We start from the raw sequence: 9783 nt of genomic DNA, 5'->3' as shown, positions 1-9783 counted from the left end.
GTGGGCTGGAAGAGCTGCGGACGTTTGTCGGCGCTCACTCCTCCTCCTCCCTCCGCTCTACAGGGAGGCGCTGCTCTGCTCCGCTCTGGAGGCTCACAATCCAAACACACAACTTCAAAGGTTTGCAAGACATGTTGGCTTTATTTTGCGTGTTTATTTTTTTTGTATGTAATTTACTTTTCCAATATGCATTTTCATTTATTTTGTATTTATTTCTTGTTCGTATTTTTCCTTATTTATCAACTTTATTTTTTCTTATTCATTAACTTTATTTTTTCGTTAGTTATATGTATTTTACTTTATGTATTTATCTTGTGTATTGTTTTTATTGCGTTATGTATTTGATTTATTCTTTATTCTTTACTTCTATTCATTCTGCAGTATATTATTGCCATATTTTCTATATACTATACAGTAGCTTGGTATGAAGTAAGATAATGTTAAATGTTATCATCTACTCTGTTAGTAAAAGTTAATTTCCAAAGCTGCACTCAGGGTTTCAATGGTTGGATTTATTTCATTGCATTGTAATAGATAAACTACTTACTTGCAGGTTCAAACAAGCATCTAAAGCCCTATTTACTGAAATTTTAGGTATTTTTACTCAAATCTAAAACTCTAGCAGCCTATGTTTTACGGTTGTCCTCGCTGTGATCCTGTTGGACAATGACCAGGGGGGTCACTCACGAAAAAGAGAGAGAGAGAGAGAGAGAGAGAGAGAGGGATGGAAGTTTAGAGTGCAGATGGACCTCAGCGGTCCGCCCTTTGTTCTTCTCCGCCTGACCTCATATCCAGGAAGGATGGGCAGGGCTGGCAGAAAAGGAGTCAGAGAGAGAGAGAGAGAGAGAGAGAGAGAGAGAGAGAGAGAGAGAGAGATGACACTTAAATGAGCCGGCAGTAAAAGTCATAACTGGACTCATAAGTATTGTGCTTTTAATGTTCATGACTCAAACGCCAAGACTCCTTTTTGCTTCGTTTCAATCTGTGTGCCACAAATTTTCCTTAAGCGAAGCACATACTGCAGTGTGACACAGGCCCACTCATTAAATGGTAGATCTCTCTTCCAGTGTCTGTGGTTATTAAACCAGAGGAATGTTTCGCGTGGTCCAAGAAACGGCTGTGGTCTTGGCAGGGCTCCATTTGCATTGTTACAGTCACAATTCTCAGTCGTTTCCTTCAGGTTGCGCCGTGCCAGCAGCCAGCAAGGGAAAAATCTCTCCGGGAAAAGCCAAAACGCTGGGCGCAGCAAAAATCTGGGACCAATCATGGCGCCGGTATGTGCGAAACCGAGTTGGATTAACGGAGCGGGAAGATGGTCGGAAAAACCTTGAGTTGAGTACATGGCAGTAATGTGGAACACTCATCTGCATCTACATAAACGTCAGGCCAGATATGAAACCATCAGCCAGTACAAACCCATAATATGTGGTGGGAGTGAGTCCATGTGTATGTGTATTCATAGACTACTGAAGAGGAGGTCTGGGGCGGAGGGTTTGCAGGACCACCCTCACTAAAACGTTACTTTGGAGGGAACCTCTTCTTTGGTTTCAGGAAAGTTGAGGTTTTTCCTGTCATCCTTGTCAGCAGAGCCGTAATTTAAGTTCTCTAGCTGCAGCAGCGACCACATGTGTGATTTCCTGATACTATTATAATATTACAGTATTAAGCACTCGCTTTAAAGTAAACTACAAAATAGCCCACCCTCCCTTAAAGTAGCTGGTGAAGCCATTTTAGGAAAATCTCCACCTCTCACACTGCAGATTAAACTCTTTTCTATGGTGACATTGATAAATAAAACAATACAACTAGAGATAGAACATATAGATAGAACTTTAGATTACTTTTAAATAGCTTTGAACAAGAACTTTGTGCTGTCAGGACATATAGATACAATGCGTTTAACTAAATAACTCTTGAGTCAAGGCAAAAATGTACATTAATTATTCATCATAATGCAATTGAAACATATTATAGCCTTACATATACCTACACATATAGTATACGTATTACAAGGACATTCATAATTTATTATAATGCAGTATATGTGATCGCTAAAGGAGAGACTCTTGTTAAGAGCAGCTACCAGATAGAAGTAAAGGTATACAACTTTGTGCTTTAGTACTTTTAGCACATTACAGAATCTATTTGGCTGGTATCACAGTAGCTGTTACCATGCTGGGGTTTGCCTTGTTCTAGCTCTCAACCATTCATTAGAGAGCGAGAGCTGGGGTCAGAGCCGTGGGCAGTGGGCATACGCATGTGCAATTACACCAAAACCCTGCCTTTAATTTCACTCGCTCCATTTTTAAGGCAACAACACACCCCATGAGTCTGGGCTCCCAATCTGAGGCGGACTGTCCCCTCCTGCCCTGTGGCTTTGCGGCAGCAGTATTTGTAGACACGCTGGTCTCTTGCATGCAACTTTGCAGCTGTGGCACAGTTTAGTCTAGAAGCAGCAAAGCCGGCCAAATCTAGAGCCACACAAAGAGAAAGAGAGGCCTTTGGTTTCTTCATTCCGCCGCCATGATGCATTTTGCTCTTTCACAGTTAAGTGAACTGCTTTTCAATTTTAATTTCACTTCTTTCCAGTCGAGAGAGTAATCACATTGATCATCACATTGATATTCTGCCAATGAATCCGTCTTCAGTAAGTAGCTCTTCAACATACATCTATCCAGTGTCACGTTGACTGGCATTTCTGCATGAAGATAAAATGTATGGATTGCTAACAAGTAATGCCAAACAGTGAGATAACCCAGCAACCAGCTGCAGACTCATTTCGAGGTCTATGATGATAATTCCATGCTTCCTAACCACCGTTCCTCGCTGGCTGTTATGTTGCCGCCTCCTCCTCTGTATACGAGGACACGTAATAATTTGTCCTGCTCCTATTTACATCCAGCACATAATGGGCTCCAATAAAACACCACCTAAATTACAGCCTCAAAATGACCAAAGAGTCCAAGTCAATTCCTCTCTGACTGACACAGTTTCCATACAAATGTATTGTTTAGGTTTCACAAAGGTTTATTTATCTAAGGCTATACTACAATTAAGGCCTTTCTGTTTATGAATGAGTGTCACTTCACTGTGATCTGATGTACATAAAAGTATGGACAGTCTAAATCAAGCTGCTGGGAACTAATACTGTTTTATTCTATTTTGTGTGCATGCCAGCTGCTCAGATCTCATGCATCAAGGTGAGGATAATAAAAACAATAAAAAAGTAAAAAATAAATGATTTAGTGCAGGTGATCATAGATTATTCCTCCTCACACTCAGTTCAGTACCCAGATGTTACTGAAATGTTGTTGCTCATAAATTAGACATGTGCCACTGCAAAAACTTCACCCAGTTTTGAGGAACTTGCAACCCTGCTAAATGTTCACACTGAGTGGGAAAAAAGAATTTAAGACTTCAAAAACCACAATAAAAAATAATAAATAGTCAGACACGTCACATATTCTGCCAGAGGACGGTCATAAAACAGGCGTGCTGACAGGTTTTACCGACTGTTTCTGTTGCTACATCCTGGTGGAAACAGGAAGTTTTACAAAATAAAGTCATAAATAAGAAAAGGGTGGGGGCACTAACCCCATTCACTGTGTTTGCCCTCATGTTATATGTTATTTGGTGAGTTAATGTATTGCTACATGTGAGTATATATATACTATAAATACTGTATGTTTTGGGATATATTTATTAACTTGAATAATTGCTGGATCGCCTTGATTTAGACAACTACTGAGTTTTAGCAATATTTTTCTAAATGTGCTAATTTGAGCCTGAAATACAATGGCTTTAAAACCTATTAAATATCTGATCTTAGTTTATTGGTTGTCATTGATACATTACTGTTTTAACTGCAATGTATCAATATTGATAACAAATCATGAAGCATTATTATTGCACTCAGATTTGAATCTTTCATTTTTTTACGATATCGATCTTTGATCAGTGAGAAATTAAATGATACCAGCGGCATTAAAGTATAATGAATAAATGTATAGTTGTAAGTTGTTTTTGACATTGTTATATTTGAATTATTTTTAACCCAGTGCTTTTAAATGAATAATGTATTAGGACCGTACTAATGTTATGGTACGGTGCAAAATACTGTGAGATGTAAGCTTTGGGGAAAGCACTATGTGACAACACTTCTCAGAAAGTGATAGATTCCTAAACTTCCTGTTTGTGTATTTTCTGTGAAAAGATGATGTTACAGCGGTTACATTACATCATGGACTTGCCAATTGTCTTTGTATGTCCCTTCATTTGCTTGATGTCAAGTCCCATCCAGTAGTGCACTCAGCTGGTAGTCTGTGAGTTGCCTTCACCGTCTGATGCTTGTCGGCTCCATTCAGTCACTCTGACTCCAAGACTATTTTTCCCTAATCGCTTTGGGGAAAGCAAGGTGCATATTTTCAAATTTCTGATCACTCACTCACAAAATCCAACAAATGAGCCTGTTTAGATCACAGGAAATGATTCTTGATCGTTAGTTTTTACAGAGACTGATCAGTTCAGCTCCTATCACCTCCAGCTCAGGTCAAAGTTCTACCTTGTCTACAACAATCCATCACCTAAAGGCAGCAAACAGAGATGTTTTCTTTTGTCGAGTACAATCATATTGGCCTTGCACACAGGCAATGTGAGTGTTCATCAATAGTGCATTAATCACAAGGCCGAGCAGTGCTTCCCTCTGTCAGGCCCATTAGGTCAGTACTAAGGGCTTGTAGTATTGATGCTCAGAAGTCACTGGACGTTGCCTGAGTTACTGCTGAATGGACAGCTATTATATTAACCAGAGAGGAGTCTAATATCGGTGGAGCACAGGGAAAAAAGGTCATCTACACCTCATGACATAATGGTTTCACCTCCCTTTGGATTCCCTATAACTGCATTTTTACATGTACTATGAGTGCATCTTAATATCTAAAGTGTAGTAGTTTATTCCACACAAAGGTCATGTAAAGTCTAACGTGTGTATAAAGTGTCAGAGTGGCCTCATGTGTCTTATACCTCTAAATGTTATTTTCCACATGAGTTAACATTTTCCATACTTGTAAAGGAAACCACTGAGAAATTATACAGTGCACATAATGGACTATGATAAAAAACAATGTTTATCCAGGTGCAGCTTAGCTCGACTGCGCCGTGAAAGTGCTTTATATTCAGTTCCTGACTGCATTACATCTATTGATCTTTTACTCTCTTCGCTCTACTATGACTTGTTCTCCCACATCCTGTTGTGCTTCATCTCCTTTACCTCTGTGTCACATGTTTTAGGATTTGCTCTTAGATTCTCTTTTCCATTGTTACCTCCACCAATGAGGAGGCGGTTATGTTTTCGCATCGGTTTTGTGCGTCTTTGCAAAACCTCACACAGAGCCTTAAGACTTACAGCCATAGACAACCACTAAAACTACTATCTCCTGCTACCATGTAGTGTCAACACCAGGTTATCACTACATGATAGCAAATGAAGGACGGATCATCCAGCCTTTTCTGAGACTTCACTTCCTGCTCTTGTGTGATTGCACCTGCCGTCACATGTCACTCTGTCCGCCAATCAGACGCACTCCTCTTCCCAGTTTCACACACCTGATCCTCACTCCCTCCTCAGTTTTCCCAGCGTGTATAAGTATCGGCCTGTTTGACTCCAGACATGCTCCCTATCTCATTCCTGATGTCTGATGTCCGTGAGTTCTTGTTGGTGGATTATTTGAGCACCAGCCTTTGGTTTCAATGTGGATTCACTCTTTTCCCTGCCTCTTCCTTCCCTGGTGTATTGTGACTTCTACACAACTCCCAATAAAAACAATTAAAGAGCAATATAGCAATTACAGGTCAGCTCCTGCGAGGCCACATACACTTCCTGTGCATGAGGTCATCTCATCTCAGATCAATGTGTTTGTCATTACTGATGTGCGTTTTCATTTTCTTATAACTGGAGTGCTGTAACCGGAAGGGGACATTTTGCTTTTGCTCACAAGTCAGACAGCATTAGTTACGTAATGAGATTACCTAAAGTAGACGGTTTGTTGGATCAATGCACTGTTACTGTTGACATCAGCTGAACGTCTGTTATACATATTTGGAGGTATCATGTACAAATCTTCAGAATATCATTATATTGGGGCTTCTTTTGACATGTGGCATGTCTAGAGCCAGATTTTTATAACGACTGCACTTAAACTCATTGGCGAAGGAACATTAAATCTTATTGGCGGATTTAACTCTTAAATCATCAGATAAAGAGTTTGTAATCTGTTTCCCCTTAGAAGAATCAATAAAGCTGCTCTTGGGTTGGCAGTAAGTGTACAGGAAACCATTACACCTTCTCTGATTAAATGTAGGTGCACATTAGAGGCTACTACACACTCATACAGTGCACATGATGGAAAAAACATCTTAAATACGTGCCATTATGCCTCACACAACCTCATACATGAAGCAGGTTGTGAGTTGTAGGCTCTATAGCTGCTACAAATGATACAATGTCACCTGTGAAATGTACAGCTTATATCCCTCATTGCATTCATTGTTTCCGTTGCTAACAACAACAATGCTTTGTGAGTTGTTGTGGAAAAAACGTGTAGTTAATTTCTGCTTTGCTGATGCTTATCGCAACACTTCTCCTTTTGCTTTTGCTGCTTTCTGTTCCTCCTCGTCTGATGTCATCTTTGAGAATAAGCTCTTGATGAACACGACTGCTACAGTTATAATGACAGTGGGTAATGATTGTCCAGCTTATTTATGTATGCACAGACTGATTTGTTTGGACCACCACATTCTCACATTCAGGTGTCTCTCTAATGTCCTCAGCTGTCCTTGTGTACTTGTGTGGGAGGGAGGGGGAGGAGGAGGCTCATAATTGCAGATTGTAGTTGCTGAAAGGTCCCATTATTAACCTATGTTATAAAATGAGTCCCTGTTTCCAGAATGAGGACATTACCTCACAGAGTATTGTCTCTGTTCATGGGTGTTTCAGTTGACTGTCAGAAATAAGTTTGAATAACAAACTATAAATAAACAAACCTTGGACAGAATTGATGAGAGGATCAGTGTCCCTGTGGAAACAAACTCTACTTTGTTGTGATATTGTAGGTTTTCACTTCTTTACTGAGGCTTTTGTTTTGATATAAAATGACACAAGTTAAATGGAGACTGGACTAAAACCTTCCAGAGGAAACTGTGTTGTATCCTTTACTATGCTGTATACATATTTTATTAGAGACCATAGGACTGGTGCCTTCCTGGCCCTGGTCTTTACATACACACACTCACACACAGTCTGCCATTGACGATTAGGGAAAAATAGTCTTGGAGTCAGAGTGACTGAATGGAGCCGACAAGCATCAGACGGTGAAGGCAACTCACAGACTAACAGCTGAGTGCACTACTGGATGGGACTTGACATCAAGCAAATGAAGGGACATACAAAGACAATTGGCAACTCCATGATGTAATGTAACCGCTGTAACATCATCTTTTCACTATCTATCTATCTATCTATCTATCTATCTATCTATCTATCTATCTATCTATCTATCTATCTATCTATCTATCTAAACTAATGATAATCTAAGATTTGAGTCCTCTGCACGTTGTCATGATGTCATGCTTTTGAGGTTTTGTCACAGCAGGAGTGTTGCTTTTTTGAGCTCCTTTGTTTTGAAGCGGTTTCCTGCAGCCGAGCGCACAGAGAACATCAGACCGCTTTACCTCCAGCAGGCCCGAAGCTGCATTGTCACACAGCTTCCTCAGAGGATGTCCCATTAGAGAACACTCAGAAAAGCCTTAAAATGGTTATACTCACGCAAGCCTCAATCACACACACACACAGAACCAGACAGCACGAGTGCCTCTGGCAGACCAACACCAGGTCTCAAAGGATCAGATCTGAGCCTGATAAATAACAAAGAGAAGAACCCACAGAAAGGATAAAGCTATATAGGTCAGGAAGTTACACTTCAGGAGGCTCGAGGTCCAGGAAGTCTAAACACAGACACACACACACACACACACACACACACTTGTCTAGTTAGTGGAAAATGTTATGAAACCTCAATTTGCTATTGATTCACACACTGATGAAGGAACCTCACAGACACACTTGTTCATACAGTTGTAATTGCAGAAACAGTCACTATCGCTATCAGGCTATCATAGTTTCAGTAAAGAACAAAGATAGCAATGAAATAACTAAGGGAAAGATGAAATGTGAACAGAAAGTCAACTTAGTCAGACTTACTTTCAGTGACGGCAGCCAGGGAGGCAGCCGGTACCTCTGCCTCACTGAAGGGGGCGTGTGTGTCTGTGTGAGCACAAGGGCTTGTTCTGCTGTTGTTCTACTTCAGGTGTTACAGACAAATGGCATTGTTTGTAGCTACTAGCTAAAAACGTCAGGTAGAGAAAGTCAAGTGCACCGCATCACGACTTTCATCCCTAACAATAATCTCTATTGAGACAGAGAGACTTTTAAAACTAAAAGAAGATAAAGAGGACTTTTACACCAAAGTCATAGAGATGTTTGTCCAGAGGGAGAGGCGAATGGACTTCATTTACAAGTAAAGGTAAGACATGCATACACACACTGCTGTACAGTCCACGACAAACATGAAAGACCAGCCCTTTTTAATAATAAATCGGAATTGGAATGTCAAATAGAGAACACACGGACGGTGCAGCAGAGCAAATGCGCTCTCTCTGAACCGCTATACATTTAACGTTCTTCTTTGGCCAACTACGTACCTATGTTTGTGTAAAGAATGCTGATATGGGAAATAAATCATAACCAGTAGTCAATGTGCAAGCAGCCAGTTGAATGGTGGAAATTTACGTTGCTCTGTTGATTTCATTCATTTGTAAATCTGACTTTGAAAGTGTCAGTGCTCCCCAAACACGAACCTCACCGCTTCCTGCCCTATATCTTGTCCACACACCCACACCAACACCCACACACTAGCGCTTTGTTAACGCCTTTGAATTTATCTAGAGCTTCCTTTATTATTCTTTTTTTACGTTATTTACCCTAAAATGGGTTTCAACCTCACGCTATCTGCAAACCCGGCAATCTTAAATACTTGGTTTTTATTGAGACATAATCGTCTTCAGTTGTCATGTGTTCCAAAATGGCAAGTTTGTTACGAATCATTTACATGGCTGGCTTAATCCATGTTTGTATTTGGTATATTTGGTATTTTTAGATATTATTTAGATAAGATTCAGATGCACACTGAGCTTATACTGTTTTAACACAGAGACTTAAATGGACAAACAAAGAAGAGTTGACTCAAAAGCAGACTTATTAAAACATCAGATTTCACTGCGAGCAAAGGTAAATGGTAAATGCTAAATGAAGACTTAAAATAACGCTGTAGGGCAGAAGATTTGGACATTCCTCATTTATCAAATTTTGTAACAGAAAAACGGAGACCGGATGTAAACAAAGTTCTAATTGCGACGCGCTGGCGTAGTCCAAATCAGGATTTCCGGTCCTACACGGGTAGCGATAGTTGCGACAGGTAGCAACCGGGAACGTCCACCCGTATAAGGACCCGTCAGAAACACCAGCAGTGACTGTAGTTCCTATCGGGGCACTGCAGCTCCACCTGTTGCTCCTCGTTTCACTTAATTTATATTTCTCATCTTTAGCGACCTCCCGGCATGTTCCTCCCTCACTGTTAGATCAGACGGCGCGCATCAAAGACAGACACACACACACACACACACACACACTACTGCGATGATACACAAACTGTTTTATTGCTTTATCTA

Source organism: Genypterus blacodes, unplaced genomic scaffold, assembly GCF_046128005.1.
Source record: "Genypterus blacodes isolate CSIRO-AG114 ecotype Tasmania unplaced genomic scaffold, CSIRO-AGI_Gbla_v1 ptg000133l_1, whole genome shotgun sequence".
NCBI classification, from domain to species: domain Eukaryota; kingdom Metazoa; phylum Chordata; class Actinopteri; order Ophidiiformes; family Ophidiidae; genus Genypterus; species Genypterus blacodes.
This window is presented reverse-complemented; position numbering follows the sequence as displayed.